Source organism: Periplaneta americana, chromosome 7 (genome assembly GCF_040183065.1).
Source record: "Periplaneta americana isolate PAMFEO1 chromosome 7, P.americana_PAMFEO1_priV1, whole genome shotgun sequence".
Taxonomy (NCBI): domain Eukaryota; kingdom Metazoa; phylum Arthropoda; class Insecta; order Blattodea; family Blattidae; genus Periplaneta; species Periplaneta americana.
This window is the reverse complement of record NC_091123.1, coordinates 5,868,087-5,886,675: the sequence shown is the minus strand read 5'-3', so window position 1 is coordinate 5,886,675 and position 18,589 is coordinate 5,868,087. Positions and strand designations below refer to the sequence as shown.

At 37.0% G+C, this 18,589-nt stretch overlaps 1 protein-coding gene across 5 annotated transcripts in view; it reads left to right on the top strand.

Annotated features, from left to right (window-relative positions):
* LOC138702842 (lipopolysaccharide-induced tumor necrosis factor-alpha factor homolog) overlaps positions 1-18,589 on the top strand; it is a 65,382-nt gene that overhangs the window by 42,599 nt on the left and 4,194 nt on the right. For all 5 annotated transcript variants that reach the window (XM_069830184.1, XM_069830186.1, XM_069830183.1 and 2 more), the window contains exon 5: positions 1-18,589. This exon is cut by the window's left edge and continues 13,216 nt beyond it. The gene's annotated coding sequence lies outside the window, so the exon portion shown is untranslated.

Genomic DNA, 18,589 nt, shown 5'->3' with positions numbered 1-18,589 from the left:
AAGTAGCGTTGCCTTCATGCGGTGGAGTGGAACGAGGACGACATGATTTGTCTCGAACTATAATTGTTCTGCACACGTCTTAACAAGCTGTTCCCATGCAATTTGCAACCTTACCCACACTCTTCCTAATCCTTCCAGGGAAAACCCATGTCAAGTCTGACATGAGCCGCAATAAAGTAGCCGACTTTTGAAAAGAAGCTGGAGTGAAGGAACAAACTGGAAAGATGTTGAAAGATTAAAATAAATAGCTTTTCAGGTTATTGCTTGACCTCTTCACTTTAAATTTAGTAGACCTATACAGAAATGGGATTTTCCGAGCAATTAGAAAGTATGGTTCTCGGCTGGAATAATCCTACCCTTCTGAATGCCTATAGTTTGAGATTTTAGTAGGTACTTTGTTTCTTACAGGAAGCAGCTAAAATGCATGTGTCCCACATCTCCTCTGATTTTCTCCTAATCCAGTAAAGCTTGCAGTTCTGTTGTGTCATTCCTTTCACTCAGTTCTCTAGTTTTAGTACTTACAGTATAAAGTGCAAGTGAGTTTATCTACTGCTTTTAACTAACTAAAATGGCCCCTGTATCTTCAACCCTAACGACAAAAATAAAATCATGGATTGCGATGGACGAAGCTTTCACTACAGATGGAAAAATAGTAATGTGTCAAGTGTGCGGTAAAAAAAAAGTCAGGTGCTCTATGAATTCACAACTGGAGAGTCTTACCTATCCTATACCTGCCAGATATTGATGTTAAATATTTTTGTGATTTTACATATTTTGGTACATATTCAGCTTATTTTTTCTTATATAAATATGTACATATTTCACACCTTGATATTACATAAAAATCCGGTCCCTACTCATATCACTGTCTTGTACTGGAAAAAAGAACGCCCTGGCCATTGACAGACAACATGTACTCCCTAGAGAGATATTTATGATTTGAAACGAAAACAAAGGCAGCTGAAATTTATGAAATTATAATTTCTTCCTGAATCAGCATTATGATAACTTACAAGACACATTAGTGTTTGTGTGTGTTAGTTACAGTACAATTTTTGGTGGTGACAGCTCTTATCTATCGCTTGTGGCGAGAGAGCAGACTGCAGTTCGACAGTTCCACAGATAGGCAATTCTGAGAAACAGTTGCCAGCTGTCACCTCTAAGCAACTGTACTGAACATTCAGGTAATGATTAATCTGAAATGGAGCTTTTCTCGAAAATTATTTGATGAAAACTTAATTTTTGTGTGTTTTTATGTAAAATAAAATTTAAAATATATGCTAAAGATAAGTGTTGACTACATCGTATCGCACTCATTGGACGAATCGCACGGATCAGAAAAAGACAATCTTCGCTGTAATTGTTATGTAACCACGTTCATTACATCGTATCGTACGCACCGGCTCTCGGCAAATCTGTCCACGTTTCTCGGATGAGCAACTTTTCCGATGCGTGCGATCATGGCCTCCTTTAATAAATCAATTTTAATTGGTCAACTGTTACTATTATGGTGTGTCACATTCAGTGTCGCGCCAAAGTGGCAGATGGGAAACTTATTTTGCTTGTACAGGGTGGGGCATGGGAACCAAGTGTTTTTGGAATGGCTTGCACTCGGTCATTATGAAAGGGAGAGACGTGTGGCATGTGACAGTCCATTCCGTGGCTCATAGCATTTCACCTGCAGTCGGCATCATGGAGCAGTGGATACATGTTTGCGTATGATTGTTTTGTTAGAAATGGTGAGTCGGTGAGCTCGATACAGCGTTAGTTTTGCTACAGATTCAATATTAATCGAAATGATTCTGTTCCCGTGCGTGACACAATCTTATGTTGGGTTAAAAAAAAAAAAAAAAAGGCGCAATACTGAAGAATAGATCGCACGGCCCCCAACACAGAGTACGTACTCCAGAAAATTTTCAGTCAGACAAGCAATACTGCGCAGCCCAGGCTGCTCTGCTCGAAGACATTCAACTGCTCTTGGAATCAGCAATCATACAGTAAGATGGATTTTGCATAGCGATTTACATTTACACCCAAACAAGATGGGTGGTTTCAGCAAGATGGGGCCACGGCGCATATCTTCAGAGCGTCGATGGCAGTTCTTTGCCTCCTGTTTTCCAATCTTCTCATTTCGAGATTTGGTGATGTTCCTCGGTCCCCTGACCTGCCCACGTGACTTTTTTCTGTATGTGGGTACCTAAAGGCACGTGTTTACGAGGATAAGCCCCGAATATTAGATGAATTAAAGGACACAGTACTTCAACACATCACTCAAATCAACAGAGATCTCCTGGAAAGAATAGAGGTGAATTTTCGTCAGCGCCTTAAACAATGCGTCAACACGGACATCACATGCCAGATGTAATTTTCCGCTCATAATTGAAATGGTATGTTCTCACAAACGTTGTTCTACCAATAAAATGTGTTGAAAACAAAAACTGTTTCATAATTATCTTAAAAACAATTGGTTCCTATGCCCCACCCTGTAGAAAATTGTAAAGAATTATATAATTTGATGCGTTTCCATTATAGTAATTAAGTCGTTTCTTACATATATATTATGTAACCAATATTTCTTTCATTTCTTCCTCTTCAATTAAGACGCATGAAGGAATTACAAATTCTTATTCGCTAACACTCATAAATAATAACCCTAACCTCAAACTCCTCTCTTTTCAGCAATGTCAATATCGTACGACGTCATGTTTTAAACAGCTGATAGGGAATCCGATGGGACGATGAGGTAGATCCGTTACAGTGAACGCAGTGCACCTAAAATATCCGTTGCATGCGATTCGTACGAGGAGTGCGATATGATTAGTGAACGCTTACCTTAAGGTGACCTTGTTCGAAACTTAAAACACAATTAAGAGTTTCTGTTACAGTGCAAATAAAATATTTATTTACCTAAGAATCCTAGCCCTAATAATCACGATTAATTTTATAACTTCTTTACTATGTTAACATTAGGAAATCACTAGGCTTCGGACAGTGAAGAATATCAGTTCGAAATAGTCAGGTAATTTCCTAATGTTAAAGAAATTATAAAGTTAATCAGTGACTGTTGTTGTATTTACAAACTGTTTGAATCTGTGTTTAACTTGTACAGGATGTGTGTGGCAGTATATTTTTTTTAATATGCAATGTATGGATCCCACCAGCTTTGCAAAGTTAACTTACAGTATCCTATGCTATATTAATTATATTCATATTTCTGCATTGTATTTGGAACTGTAACAATATTTTAATATACACATTTACTCGGATGTAAGATACCTTTTTATCTGATTGGTATTGTCAAAACTAAACTTGAGATAGGCTGCATTGGAGACCCAGACGCGAGTTTTATGCTGATAGAATTGCAGTTGAATAAGGGAAACATCAGCAGTGACAATCAACATTTGTTCTTTTGGGATACCCTGAAAACCCGGTACATCTTCTCTGTGCTGAGACTCCTGAGAGTAGCTATCTTTTATGCATTGAGAGTAAATATATCAGTTGCTATAGTAACCATCGTGCTCCCATTTGTGCTGCATATGCCTCAACAGTATGAATTTTCTTTCTTCACTCAACTTCACTCGCGAATTTTTCCAATTAACTTTGTCCACTGTTGTTTGTTTCTCAATTGAGATTGTAGCCTGGTTTGTTATGACACTGTTGCGAACATTCTATCTCTTCACATTCTACAGTTACACTACCTTTGCTGCCACGTAAACTGCCAGATGTATTCACGTCAAAAAAATGAGTATAGTTGTAAATTTAATGATATAAAATGATTAACAGTGTCTGAAGTAGCTTAAAAATATAGCAGGTTACAATGTGTGTAATTTTCCTTCTTCAGAAATAAATATTTACACAGAAAAAATTATGGGACATTACTTTCTGGGCAGAGTAATATAAATGTATATTGTCCTTCACTGTCTGTGTGTTTGAGTGTTGGTTCGATTCCCACTTGGGCTGATTACATGGTTGGATTATTTCTGAGGTTTCTCCCAACCGTAAGAAGAATGTCAGGTTTGATGGCGAATCCTGGCCTTATCTCATCAAATACCATCTCACTATCACCAATTCCATCTGTGCTGTACAGGGTGGAAGGGGATCGATGCACCAAAATTTAAGAGGTGATGCTAAACGTAACAAAACTTTTACACTTTTCCTTCAGTGAAATACAGTAGAGATTGATTATCCGAATACCGATCAACCGAAACATCGGTTAACTGAAAGTGTTCCAGTCGGCAAATTTAAATTTGCGCACGTGCCATGTAGAAGTTCTGCTAGCGCTGTTTGCGAGATTTAGCGGCAATGAAACGAGTTTCAGCTCTGAAGCACAAAAAAAAATAATAATAATGGACTTCTTTTCCTAAACTGTAGGCCTATTTTAATGACCATTTTGAACTTGTCAAACTAGGCTAGTGAGTTGTGTGTTATTTGTAAGACGTGTGATACAAAATATATACTGTATGTACAGTTTTTGTTTAATATCAGTGTTTCTTTGTTTCATACTGCTCCTATGACACCGGTACAATTTGTTTTCGTAAATGATCGGTTATCCGAACACCCCCCATCCCCAATTGTATCGAGTAATCTATGCTCTGCTGTACCATTAAACAGAGGAAAAAAATTATCTTTGCCCAATATTTGCAGTCTATTGCGGTAATGGCCGAGAGAAATTGCTGATAGATAAAAATAATCTGAACAGTTAAGGGGACACGCTACTGAGATTTCTAATCTCCACAATTTTGATTGTAAGTTTTTGAAATTTTAAAATCGAATAGATGTTGATGAGTTACATGTGCACAATTATTTTCAAAATTTTATGTTGAAAAATGTACTCGGAAAAAAGTGTTTATAAATTTAGTAAACAAATGTCTGGATCTCAAATAAAGATAATTTGTTTCTTAAACTTTTAAAATGATGCTAAGACTACCTACAATGAAATGGTGCATGGGTTTGTTCCTAGTCAATACAGTTCATCAGTAAAAGAAAATTAACTTTTAACATTGACCAAAATTGACGAAAATTCAGTAGCATGTCGCCTTAATTTCTTGAATCTTTTTTTTTTTTTGCATATCAAACCATGTAGCTATGAATTTAAATTGAATAATTGCAAAAATCTTTATGATAAATCTTGCAACGCTGCACACTGTCGCTCATCACAGACTGAGTACAGCAGAGGGGGAGGGGAAGGTAAGGAGTGCAGGCCGTGCTTGTCTAGAGTTATTGCAGCAGCCGTGATGTTGCCAAATGCTTCATAGAAACGTAATGATTTCTTCTAAAATGGTGAATGTTACAGAAAAAATTTATTTAGGTTTTTCAGATCTCTCCTCATGATCTTTTACCAGTTTCATTTTGGATTAGACAATGTGTTGAAGGCTGTAATATTTGTACGTGAATAGTGAACTCCTTTTTTATTCTTAAAAATTACTGGAGACTTACATTCGAGTAAATGTAGTACATTTTGTAAGTAATATATTTTCTATTTTGTCATAGTTCTGATGACAGATGGTATAAAACGAGTGACAGTATGTTAATATATAACATTTTTCAAAGGAAATTTATGAATATTAGCTAGTTTATGTACAGAGTCTGCTTAGTAAGTTGATACATTCGAAATGCCCACTTAAGAACTATTTGATGGTATTTAAGAAAATTTCTTGGACATTCCATCACAATTCATGACATTCGTGTATACAGGGTGCTTCAAACATTCCAGTCAGTTACAAGCACTGCGTGATTTGCACTGTTTTATAGCCAAAACGTTTCCTTCACACCTGTTCGTGTATAAGTTGTTCATCATTTGATTGTCTTCAATATGAATGGTGATAGTGTTGTGTTTACTTACTGCAGACCACTGCTCTCAACTGGTTCACTCCCAACGCCATTTACACCACTAGGAGTCCACACCTGTGGAGTAAAGGTCAGCGCGTCTGGCTGCGAAACCAGGTGGCCCGGATTCGAATCCCGGTTGGGACAAGTTACCTGGTTGAGGTTTTTTCCGGGATTTTTCCTCAACCCAATACGAGCAAATGCTGGATAACTTTCGGTGCTGGACCCCGGACTCATTTCACCGGCATTATCACCATTTCATTCAGACGCTAAATAACCTAGATGTTGATACAGCATCGTAAAATACTTACTTACAAATGGCTTTTAAGGAACCCGAAGGTTCATTGCTGCCCTCACATAAGCCCGCCAGCGGTCCCTATCCTGTGCAACATTAATCCAGTCTCTATCATCATACCCCACCTCCCTCAAATCCATTTTAATATTATCCTCCCATCTACGTCTCGGCCTCCCTAAAGGTCTTTTTCCCTCCGGTCTCCCAACTAACACTCTATATGCATTTCTGGATTCGCCCATATGTGCTACATGCCCTGCCCATCTCAAACGTCTGGATTTTAAGTTCCTAATTATGTCAGGTGAAGAATACAATGCGTGCAGTTCTGTGTTGTGTAACTTTCTCCATTCTCCTGTAACTTCATCCCGCTTAGCCCCAAATATTTTCCTAAGAACCTTATTCTCAAACACCCTGAACCTATGTTCCTCTCTCAGAGTGAGAGTCCAAGTTTCACAGCCATATAGAAGAACCGGTAATATAACTCTTTTATAAATTCTAACTTTCAGATTTTTGGACAGCAGACTAGATGATAAGAGCTTCTCAACCGAATAATAACACGCATTTCCCATATTTATTCTGTGTTTAATTTCCTCCCGAGTGTCATTTATATTTGTTACTGTTGCTCCAAGATTAAAATAACCCAATAAAACAAAAATAAAAAACCACTAGGAACAGTGTTTCATACCACATAATCGTAGCAGAACACTTGAATGTCATTGACATTTAGGGCATAATCTTAATAAGAAAATAGTTTTACAATGGATTCCAGCTCACTGTGGAATTGAATATAAATGAATCATTAGACCAACTTGCTAAGAAAGAATCTAACACAAAATGGCGGTCATATTGAACAATAGCTGCACAAAATCTTTCGAAGGTCTCTGAAATCAAGTTAAGAAAATATACAGCCTAACATCTGTGCAATCTTGAAAGTTGTGATACAAAATGGCGAGTATTATAACTTTCGTATGAAATTTTTAAAATCAAATTAACAAAAATCTTTTAAAGTTATCTTCTTAATTGTAAAAAACAAAATGGTGGCTATGTTGTAAAATTAGTTATGAAAGTGAAAGGTATTTGAAATACAATTAACAGATTATTGTTAAAGTTTGTGTGAGATATTTAAATGTATCAACTTATCATGTAGTACTCTGTTTTTAAGAAGATTACGTTCTAGCATATATTTGTTACTGTATAGGAATAAACAAAAGACTACGTTCATTTTAATTGCAAGATGTTTCAGATATGTTAAGGTATAATAATTTCATATTTTAGCACGTAACAGTGTGTAAGTGGGTATTTACAGTTACATGTGATGTTGCAGACAAATTGGCGGTTACAGTGTAAACATCCCTGATCATATATAACAGATTGATGAGCCTAATGCACTTTCAAGACAAAAACTTGTATTAATTTCACTATGCTGCCATCTAGTGACTGCAAAGGAAATCACGTTATAATCCTGATGGATATGTGTGGAGTAGTAGCTTGCAGCTGTACTGCCATCTAGCTGTCATTGCCAAAAAATTCATTTTCAACAGTGGAAATCCTAGTGGTTGTTTTCTTTTATATGTTGCCATTTCATAACATGGGAATGGCCATTCTGATATACAGGTGTCCACCATGAACCTGACACATTTGAAATTGCTGTATAATTCATACTGCTTGGGGTAAAAAGAAAAGAATGCATGCAATATCAAGAGTAACTCACCAAGTTTTATTAAAAAAATCAGTACACCTCAACATGAGATCCTCTCATTGCACGAAGAACATCTAGCCTGAATTCAATTTCCTACCAGGTCTTCTGAAGCATCTCGGGTGTAACGGAATTGACGGCATCTCTTATGCGGCCGCGTAGCTGTTGAAGATCACGAATTGTGTGGCCTGTATACACTTTGTTCTTGACATATCCCCACAAGAAAAAGTCTAGAGGGGTAATATCCGGTGATCGAGGTGGCCATCTTGTCGGTCCATCACGCCCAATCCAGCGACCGGGAAATTGTGTGTCGAGAAATTCTCGAACGATCAGGCTCCACTGTGGTGGGGCGCCGTCCTGTTGAAAGATGACGTTCGGCTGCAAATGCATTAACTGAGGCACAACAAATTGATCCGACATGTCGAGGTAGGTATTGCACGTAACTGTTTGTTCTGCAAAGAAAAAGGGGCCGATGATCAAATTGTGCATCAATCCGCACCACACATTTAATTTCGGGCTGTCACGAATGTGTTCCACAATGCAGCATGGGTTTTCTGACCCCCAAATACGCGCATTATGTGTGTTGACTTTGCCCGATAAATGAAAAGTGGCCTCATCAGAAATAGCAATGCGAGTTAAAAATGTTGGGTCTTCATCAATGTGCTGTAACATGTCTATAGCAAATGCCTGCCTCTTATTACCATCATCTGGTTTCAGTTCATGAACCAACTGCAATTTGTATGCATGAAACCCAGCATACCACCAGATCACTTGTGCTCGCTCTTGTGCTGTCGCCATTTTGACTTAAGCTACCGCAGCGCCACTTACAACCTCTCGCGTGGGTTTTTAAAAATAGCCAACGAAATTTCCACAGTTTCTCTACATATTGCAATGCATGTTACCAACTTATTTCCATTCATTGATTTTTGGCAGCCAAATGAAATGTGTCAGGTTCATGGTGGACACACTGTACATTGTGATCAGGAGTAGACATATAGAATGTTTCCTGTTCATTTTATTTTAACAAAAATTAAGGAACAATAAGTAATGTTTCATGGATGTGCCATAACATTAATCAGTTTACAATTTACAATTACTTCAACCAAAAAAGAGTGAAACAGGGTAGCAAAGGAGAGCTTTGAGTGAATGTTACTAAAAGAATCTTTCTACCACCATTAGCATAAAACCAGTAATGCCTTTACTTGGTTTAATTTTAGTAAACTTTTTTTTTTTTACATTCTCTTGTCTTCCTAAGTTTCATTATTCCTGCAATAATTTTACTAAATTCCACTTCTGTCTGTTCACAGTCTTCCTGGAAACCTAACTACTTCAAACTTCCATCCTCAGCAGTTACATCCTAGACTTCTTAATTTTATTTGAATTAAATCTGATTTTAGAAGTGGTATGTAATGAATGTGTATTTAAAACGTTTCATTTTATTAAGCTATACATTATTATTTTATGAGACCTATTTGTTAGAAAATATTGGCTGTAATACTAGTCCTGAGGTTATACATTCTGAAATTTCTGTTTTAGGAAAAGAGAATTGCATTTACTTCAGTAATGATGAGGGAAAATAATGTAAAAAATAAAATCTGTGTAACTACCAAATACTAAAACACAGTACATTATATAAATTGCATTTTTAAAACTAATTTCAAATTGATATAAGGGGGAAAATGTTGTTTGCACTTCTTTATTAAAAGAAATCATTAAGTGCTTGTAAATTGAAGTTGTAAAGAAACCTGGTCTGGAACTTCATGTCCGAAAATAATTCCAGTGTTAATTAAAAAATATATAATATTTCTATTAAGGAATGAAATCTATTGCCAATGTGAGAATTTAGCATATGATTATAAAATGAAATTGAAACACGTTAGCTTAAGAACTGTGTTGTAACAGTTCGTTTAACTATCTGAGCTATTGGAAATCTGTAGTTGTTGATAGAAGTGAAGAAAAAAAGACGTAAATTATTTGCCGAGAAATAAAACTAATAATTGTCACTATTTTATCTCTATTCTGCTATTGAAATCGTGGAATTTTTTTCATAACTGTATCTGCTATAAAGAGAGACATCAGTTATGTATTGGCATAAAAATTTTGTAAACTGCGACGCAATAAATGTTAGGCCTTAATCTATCAGATAACTTGTAATTTGATTGAGGTAACTTTCCATATTTATACTGAAAGATTTTGTAAAATCTTATCATTTATAGTGTTAGTTCTCATTCTCTTTAGAATAATGTTAACATGGATTCTGATCGCAAAGTTCTGTAATATTCAGCTTTTTTTTATTGGCATACGATTTTGTAATGAGAAAGATGGCTGCTGATAATAGTCATATTACCAGTAGCTACTTTAGTAATTGAAATTGGGAAGAAAAAAAGTTCTTTGTCTTTGAACGTAACCTATTGTAGTGTTGCGAGATTTTTGATATTTGCACTGTTACTTACTGGCTTTTAAGGAACCCGGAGGTTCATTGCCGCCCTCACATAAGCCTGCCATTGGTCCCTATCCTGAGCAAGATTAACCCAGTCTCTTCAATCATATCCCGCCTCCTTAAATCCATTTTAATATTACCCTTCCATCTACTTCTTGGCCCCCCTAAAGGTCTTTTTCCCTCTGGCTTCCCAACTAACACACTATATGCATTTCGGATTCGCCCATACGTGCTACATGTTCTGCCCATTTGCACTGTTTGTAAGTGTAAATATAAATAAAGACGTTCAACATTTTTAAGTTACACACTGGTTTCATCATTAGGGAAAGTAGGATAAAGAGCAGACTATCTGTTGATTGTGGATAATGTTGAGAAAAGGGTGGAACTACTGAAAGAAGCTTTTCCATTGACTGTCTTTCAGAACTATAGCTGATGACCCTTGCAAGAAAGTGATAAGTTAAAAATTAAACACAGCAATGTTGCAGTGTGCTTGTTTTTAACATAATCCTTCTTCATGCAATTTATTCAGAATTTTATCACAGACTACTCTTCTAACATAGCATGCATAATATAAAATTTCATGTTTATAGCTATAATAATAGTGAGTCATTATCAATGGTCCCAGAAAACTCTCAATTCTTCAAGTGTACAACGTTAGTGTATAAAGTTTAGTGATTGTGTATTTAATAATAATAATGATTATTTTAACTGGCAGAATTAAGGCCATTCGGCCTTCTCTTCCACTCAACCAGTATGATAGAAAATTACTACATTGCTATCAATATAACATAATTAATACAATACAATACAAAGCAATACAATACTACAATACAATACAATTTAACACAATATAATTAATATAATACAATGACAATTTTTTTTATCTTCATAACAACAATAAAATAATTATGTAATAATAATAAAAATAGTCATACCTAAATTAAATTTAATTTTAAACTCTATCACAATTATAACTTCAATTTGACTGCGCCCGTAAGAAATCGTTTAGCCTTTTCTTGAAAGTGGTTATTGTCCAGTAGCCCCTAATCTTCTGAGGTAGAGAATTCCATTCACGGGGGACTGAGACAGTAAAAGAGGATGAATAGTGGGATGTTCCATGGGCAGGATTGCTAGGGTTTGGCTCTCCTGTGACCTGGTGTTTAGATTGTGATTGCAGGATAAGTTGTTAAACCGGGAACGAAGATAATTTGGAGTAGAAGTGTGGAGAACTCGAAACAGAAGAGACAGCGAATGAAGTGTTCTATGGTTACTAAGTTGCAGCCAGGATAAAGATTTGAGCGAGGGTGTAATATGGCCAAATTTGTGAGCATTGCTGATGAATCTGACACACATATTTAAGTAATGCCTAGCAAGAAATTCTCATTGTGTGAACTTGTGTATATGTACGATACGCACATAAAAAGCAGAAGATCGTTTACGAAAACAAGACGAAAATTTCGAATAAAGTTTCCAAACAGACCTGTGCCTTCTGCCAAAACAATTAGACGACTCGCTAGAAGATTTAAAGAAGTTCAGTGAACAATCGAAAATCAAACCGAAAACGTAGTGTTCTTACAGAAGAAAAATTGCGCAAATTAAGCTTTCAGGAATAACTCCCTGTAAAGTTCGAATGAACTCTATACAGGGAGTTATTCCTGAAAGCTTAATTTGCATAATACACGTCACTGTACGTAACAGAAAACCACAATTTAAAGTCACACAGAGTTAGTGTGCACTCAAATGTTGGTTGCTTGACTGTTGTCAGCCCACTTTGAGGTCTGTGGATATAGAGGGAAAAATTGGATCGGTGTCGGGTAGAGTTCCCGGGTAGCTCAGTGGGAGAGCGTTGGTACGTTTAACCAAAGGTCCTGGGTTCGATACCCGGCCCCGGAACAATTTTTCCCTCGAAATTATTCAGAAGAAAAATTAGTGAAAGATTAGAACATGAATGAATGAAAGAAATAGCCTATGATTTCCCGTGAAGGGCTAAGCCTCCTAAAAAAGGGGAGCTCTTTAGAGATCATGCGGTGAGCTAATCCGCATGACAGTAGGTTCTGTTCTATATAGGTTTTGTTCATCGTTCGTGTGTGTACACTCGCACTCTCACTCGATACTTGCAAACTGTAGCGATCTCCATTCTCGGTTCTTGGCTGTTTTGGACCACAGGGTTCCAGCTAGGCTCTTGAAGAAGTCCGCCCATCTGGTCCCAGGTCTTCCTCGGTTTCGCCTCCCGATGCGTGGGTCCCACGTGGTGGAAATATGCGCCTTGAAGTCTCGACACGTGGCCTCCCCATTTCCATTTCAGGCGCTCCCCTTGGTGTGCCATGTCTCTGGTGTTTGCTATCTGCTTGAGTCTGGTGTTGGAAATCTTGTCTCTGAGGGAGAGTCCTAGGATCTCTCCATTTTGCGCTGGCAGATCTGGATCTGCGTCTTCTGGTTCACGGTCAGTTTCCAGGTCTGACAGCCGTACAGTAAGGTTGGGAGGATACAGGATTGCAGCACCTCCAGCTTTAGTTTGCGGTTCAGTTTCTTGTCAAGGAGTATGAATTGCAGTGACCAGAAAGCTCTCCATGCTGATGCCATTCTTCTTTTTAGTTCTCTCGTCATGCAGCTTTTGAATCCGACCAATTGGCCCAGATAGATGTAATCCTCCACGTACTGTAATCTGGTTGCGTTGACTTGGATTGGTTGTGGTTGGCTGTTCGTCATGACTTGGGTTTTTTTCCATGTTCATGCTTAGGCCTGCATGTGCGCTGCAATCGCTTAGTTCCTGTATCATCTCTTGTAGGTCGGTGGCGTTTTTAGCAAAAAGTACGATGTCATCCGCGAATCTTAGGTTCTTGAGCTGATATCCATTTATGTTGATTCCATGTCTTTTCTTCCACTTTAGCTTATGGAATATGTCTTCCAGGAGGCTAGTAAATAGCTTTGGTGAGATCGGATCCCCTTGTCGGACTCCTCTTTCTATTCTGAATGTTTGTCCTTCTCGTTCTGTCCCCCACAAAAATCTCTAAAGCATTTAGCACAGGAAACTGGAATATCTCAGGCCTCTCCAAGAAATACAACAAAATTATTGAAACTGAAGCCGTATAAAATTGCAAGAATGCAAGCATTAAAGCAGACAGACCCTGATAGCAGAGTGAACTAAAAGACTATATACTAGTATGAGAAGAAATCGAGGCTGTCATTGATGTGGAACTTCAGAGTGTTGTTCTTTCGTTTATCAGAAGATGTCAGTTGTGTGTGGCGGCAAATGGGGGCCATTTTCAGCAACGACTGTGAGCATGGTAAGTCCAAATTATTGAACATTTATTGTTAGTACTGTTATGCAGTGGCGATTTCTCTTAAGGAGCACAGAAGCAGTGCACCATCTCTTCAAATAACACATGTTTTTAAATTTATACCAATGAGCTGCAGTAGACTATGTGAGCGACATAATTCCTTATTATAATGCTATGTAAAAATGACACTGCACGTGTACTGTTCTTGTTGACGCCTGGGACTTACGTTTACCGCTCGACACTTGCGGCACACTACTCCATTGGAGCATGCGCAGTAGTACTGTTTCACTGGCAGGCTTTGGAGCTTGGTACGGAGCCAGTACAGTATGCGTAGGAGGGGTTAGGAGCACTTTCAGATGTGCTCTCAAGCTCGTTCCATCATGAATGTTAAATGAATAGTGTGCAAAATCTTTTAAATGTGTAATTTTCTATAAGACCTTTACACGAAAAGATCAAAATAAAGAAGATGCGTAAACCTACACATGAATTAAAATATAAGTGACGAAGAACAGTAATTAAGAAGTGACAAGAAAATTCAATATTCGGACTTAAGAAAAATGCAATATGCGGCTGCAATATAAAAGACGCTGTATTTTGTTTTCCTTGCCTATTGTTCGACGGCGAACATTTATTGACAAAAATAAGTACGTTTTATGAATTTTATTTATTTTTCTGTTTGAATTTAGAACTGTGCGTAGTAACTAAATAATTTTGATTATCGTTCTGCAGATATGATTGATTTGAAGCACGTGAATGAAAGAATTAAAAAACACGGTTCTTCAGCTGCACACATCAACAATAATGTTAAATTAGCAGTGTTGGGTCAAACAAACATATAGACACAATTGGATTCAATTGGATTGTTGCACTTCACAATGATAAAGTTACCAAGAACAGATATGTGCGTGTGTTTTGTGGAGCTTTGAGTTGGCTTTAAGAGGTCACGAAGACGGAAACTCTTCTTCAAACGCTAGTATTTTTCTTGGCCTCATCAATTGTAGTTCTGAATTAGACGCACTCTTAAGGAACATTTGTAAAGAGGAACTGTGTTTAAGGGCACATCAAACACTATACAGAACGAAGTCCTTCAAGCCATTTTGATGTATGCCATGATGAGATTTCAAAGAAATAAAGAAAGCTGCTGACTTTTTAGCAGTTAAGGCTGATGAGACGACACACGTATCGAATGCTTGTGAACGTGTGAACTGTGTTATAAAACGCAATATAGCGAAAACAATATTATTTACTGTGTGCTGCATAGAAATTGAACACTTTACTTTGCTATTAATGGACCTACATAGGAAACTGATTAACTGCAATTTCTTGACTAACAAAATTATGTAAATCTATACCTACGTAACATATGTTAATAGTTATGTAGTAGTTAGTACCTATAATAATAATAATAATAATAATAATAATAATAATAATAATCATAATAAATATTTGTGCACCACCAGGATTATTTATCACCACTCGCCACTGCTGTTATGTATTGTAGAAGTGCTGGAGAAATGGTTACGCACTCAGCAAAAACCACTCATGGTGCAGCCGGCCATTGTTTTCTGGGACCATTGATATAATGGCTCTGTACTTCTTGAGAAAAAAAAATATTAGTATTATACAGACTTCTAGTAGTTTCTCTTCACTTCGTCGTAATATCCATGTTTCTGCCCCATTCAGTGCCACACAAAGCACTTCACTAGTGTCTTCCTTAGTTCTTTTTCCAAATTTGAAAGGCATGGTGAGAGGCGATAAGCTGATACAATAACAATAGGAGTTTTGTCAGGATCCGTCTGTGCTTGTCTATTTAACAAATATTAGTAGTTTACAATATTTGTCACATTTATGTATTTAGTTTTTTAACAGTTCATCAGCAAATATAAACTTCAGTGGAAGGGTAATCTCGAACGAATGAATCGATTCAGAATTCCAGAAGCACTGTTTCATTACCATCCACATGGCAAAAGATCTCTAGGCCATCCAAAGAAGAGATGGACTGATAATTCTAGTTTGAGACCGTAACATGCCACTAGGCCTAATACTTGTTAGGGAGATGATGATGATGATGATGATGATGTTGTTTTCGGCTTGAGTAAGCCATCTTCAGAAAAAGTTTTATGCCTATACACATGAAAGTGATACATATGTGAATAGTACAAATAAATGAAACAGTTTAAAAATATAAGTCTCTGTGGAGATGAGTGAACATACAATAATTAAAACATTACTGTATTAAAACCAAGGGCTATATAAGCCATGATTAAAAGTTATTAAATACTAAAATTAAAAACATGTGCGATGTGGTTGCAATTAAAATAGGTTGGTTCATCTGTAGTAATGTCCAGATCTGACTAGAATATGGTGAACCAATATCATGTGTACTGTGAAGACATCCCTGTAGACTCTGGAGTTGACCTATTTGTTAAATAGATAAGCACACACGGATCCTGACAAAACTCCTATTGTTATCTTTTTCCAAAGGTTTGCAGAAGATGCTCCTTTTCCTATTAAAAGCTTCCTTTACCATTGCTATCCTCCTTTTGACTTTTTGGCAGCAGCTCATGTTACTGCTTATAGTACACCTCAAGTAATAGGCTAACAGTTGGTAAGAGATATTATTAAGTAAGATGTGATTAAAGATAATTTTAGATAAGATTTTTATAGCGTGTTCTATATATTTATTGAGCCTCTTTTAGGCACCTAAAAGTTTGCTTATAACATCCCTATAAACACATTCTTGTGGCCCTCATAAGGGCCATCAGTTATGTTATGGTGACATTTCTTATGTAGCTCCACCCCTTTCTCATCAGTCATCACGCCATACTACACTCTATATCGAGTGCTGGAACTAACTTTTGGCAATAGATACATTGCTCTTTTTCTCATCTTCCCTGGTATTTGACTGAAATATTGAAAGTCTTTCCATCTGTAATTTGGTGCAAAAAGACCAAGAACCTCGTACCATGGTGAAGTCCCAAATCTCACCTAAGATATAATTTGAAATATGTCAATTTATATCGAGTTTGTATCTTATTTTAACGATGTCTGACCCAATTAAGGTTTATTGTTACATGAAATCCAGTACCAGTTGTAAAACTACAGAATGTGGGAAGATTTGCAGCAGATTAACAAGAATTTCATGATGAAATGTCTCAACAATGTTAGTAATATGCCATAATATTGAAGTCATTATGGAAGGAGGGTCTAAACATTATTTAGTGTTAATTTAAGATGGAGAACAGTACCGGGTACACAAAACTGTATCAAGAAATAGAACTGGAATGTTAGCAAACAAAAACATTCCAGAGTTCAATTATTACTGTAACTATATAAAGTGGAATTCCTCTTAACTGACACCAAAAGGACCAGGCTAGTTCCTGATACGAGATTTTGCCGGATAATTGAATAAATACCTGTATATACAAAAAAAAAAAAAAAGTTGGTATTTCATGATGCCAAATGTTGAAACTGCAGCCACATTAAGCTTATTTCTCTATCACTTGCTCATAACTGAATAAACATAAAAACTGTGATAATCCATGTTGAATCTTTCGTACACTACTTTTAACACTTGGCTATAAATAATTGATTAAATGGCGATCTTACTCGTGTTAATTGTGTAAGCATGTGCGGCTTACAGGTGTTTCGGTGCTATTCGACACCATCCTCAGAGCCTACTAGATCTCGGCGCTATCTCAACTTCGCTGCCTGTTGTGTGGGTGCGTTCGTGTGATGAAGAGTTGTGTCAAATAGTGTGTGTGTTCTGAAATTGATCTGTGTGTTGAGAATTTGATAGATATAATAGACAACATCATAAGGAAGACAAAACAAAAACTCAACAAACACACAAAACACAAGAACACAAGAAATACATCACACTAACATACGAACACAAAAACATACACAAGATCGCATCCTCATTCAGAAAACAGAAATACAACATAGCATACAGAACAGAAAACACACTACAAAGACATCTCAACACACAAACAAATAAATACAACCACACAGGCGTATACAAACTCACATGCAACAGTTGCGACAGTTTCTACATTGGACAGACAGGCAGATCATTCCAAACTCGATACAAAGAACACATTAAAGCAATAACAATACATCTACATATGCCGAACACATAACTAATGCTAACCACACATACAATAACATAAATACAGACATGGAAATCCTACACATACAACCCAAAAACCAAAAACTCAACACACTAGAACAATATGAAATATACAGACACACTAAAACACACCCTGATCAAATTCTCAACACACAGATCAATTTCAGAACACACACACTATTTGACACAAATCTTCATCACACGAACGCACCCACACAACAGGCAGCGAAGTTGAGATAGCGCCGAGATCTAGTAGGCTCTGAGGATGGTGTCAAATAGCACCGAAACAGCTGTAAGCCGCACATGCTTACATAATTAACACGAGTAAGATCGCCATTTAATCAATTATTTAAAAAACTGTGTTTTCCTTATTAAAATACATCACACAACACAAATAATACACTAATTCTAGATTCGAATATTCACTGAAAGTGAATGTTCGTGTGAACTTTGTAATGTGGCAACACTGATGGCCCAACTGTGGCAATCTGGCAGATTTAAACTTTCTTTTCTTTGTCCAGCCAAAGTGCCGTTGATTTGGTATTGCTGGTTATTTGGGTGCCGGTTACGAGGGATTTTACTGTAAAAGTTTCATAGATTATGAGGTATGTGTTAGTCAAGAAATGAATGTTGTGAGTTGGCTGAGGACTGTACAGGCTCCTAGTACAGTGACGTATATAATAATAATAGGCTTTATTAAACAATTGTGTTCAACTATCGGCCATATTTTATTTGTTCTGGAGGCCTGGCTTGGAAGCTCGGAGACTGAAAAGTGATTGTGATGTACTGGTGAAAAGATGATAATAGTGAGGAGAAATGGGAGAATCCCGAGAAAAACCCTAATTCCCACTTTGTCTACTGTAAATTCCTTTATGACCCAGATGGGGATCGAACACAGGCCACCACAGTAGAAGGCAGAGAG